The sequence below is a fragment of the Phalaenopsis equestris genome, unplaced genomic scaffold (assembly GCF_001263595.1).
Source record: "Phalaenopsis equestris unplaced genomic scaffold, ASM126359v1 Scaffold206011, whole genome shotgun sequence".
Taxonomy (NCBI): domain Eukaryota; kingdom Viridiplantae; phylum Streptophyta; class Magnoliopsida; order Asparagales; family Orchidaceae; genus Phalaenopsis; species Phalaenopsis equestris.
In genome coordinates, this window is record NW_018225455.1 from 385,264 (window position 1) to 386,516 (window position 1,253).

A 1,253-nucleotide genomic window follows, 5' to 3' on the forward strand; every position below is an offset into this window, starting at 1 on the left:
GGTTTAATAAAAAAAGTAAAAATATTTTTTGTAATTAAAACATATTTTCTATTTAATTAAATCTCTAAAAATCAATAAATAATTATAAAATTGAATTTTAAAAATCATGGAATTTTTCTTAAGTACATCTCTAACTTAGGTGAACCTCTAATATTTATGCCATAAACAAAAAAAAAAATTTTTTTTTGATTGATTAAATAAATTAATATTGAAAATCCTATTTTTTAAGATAGGATAATTATTTAAATTAGAATTTCAAAATCATATTGCATCCTCTCATGTTTTAATTAAACCATGGATAGGGTACTCTAAGATTTTCAAAGTCATTTGAATTATGCTTAATGTGTTATGAAGTGAATGGCCCCAATGACAAAATGTTTATTTAGATTTTGGTGGCTCAATCAAAATTTAGTATTAAGCAAAGGGGAAAATGAGTAATTTTGATCTTAATGTATATTTTTGGATGATTGAGACATGTGGGTTAAAAGGTAGAAAACAATCTGCCACCATTCCATGGTAAGAGTAAAATTATAATTTTTTAAACTATCAAGATTTGGAAGTTGATCAAAATTGAATAGTTTTAAATTGATCGGCTTAGGTTAGGAACATGATATTTCACTTATCCTTAAGCCCACAATTGGATATGATATGATCTTTCAACGATGATGCACACCACCTCAATTAAACTTTTAATAATTTCTAATTCTCCGGTTGAAATTTTTAAGGGCATGGTAGTGATTTAGGCTTGATATTTAAGCTCTTTTTATGAAATTTTGAAAATTAGCTTGATTAATGATAACAACTTCTCGACATTGCATTGCCAACTTCAGTGGTGGGTACAAAATCCTTAATGACTTAAACTTGCTTTAGGGAATTCACCTACATAACTCTTAAGTGAAGTATCAATTGATAAATTGAATACCCCGCACTTGGGATGATTAAAATGTCAAGGTTCATTAAGTAATGGGGGTAATTTTAACTTGATCTTGGATGATTAAAGAAACTATATGATAAGTTCAAAGTTAACTTGAAAAGTTTCGAGAGATTTTTAAAGCAGTTCAGGGTCATTCTTGGAACACTTTGGAATCTCTTGGATATTTTGAATGACAAATTGAACTTGCTATATTTTTTTCTAAAATAATCCAATACGATCTTTTGAGACTCAATAAGTCATAATTTGGAGTCTGTTGAATATACCTTTGTCTACCCTTGCAATTTATTTTAATTTTCTACAAAATCATATATACATGTTG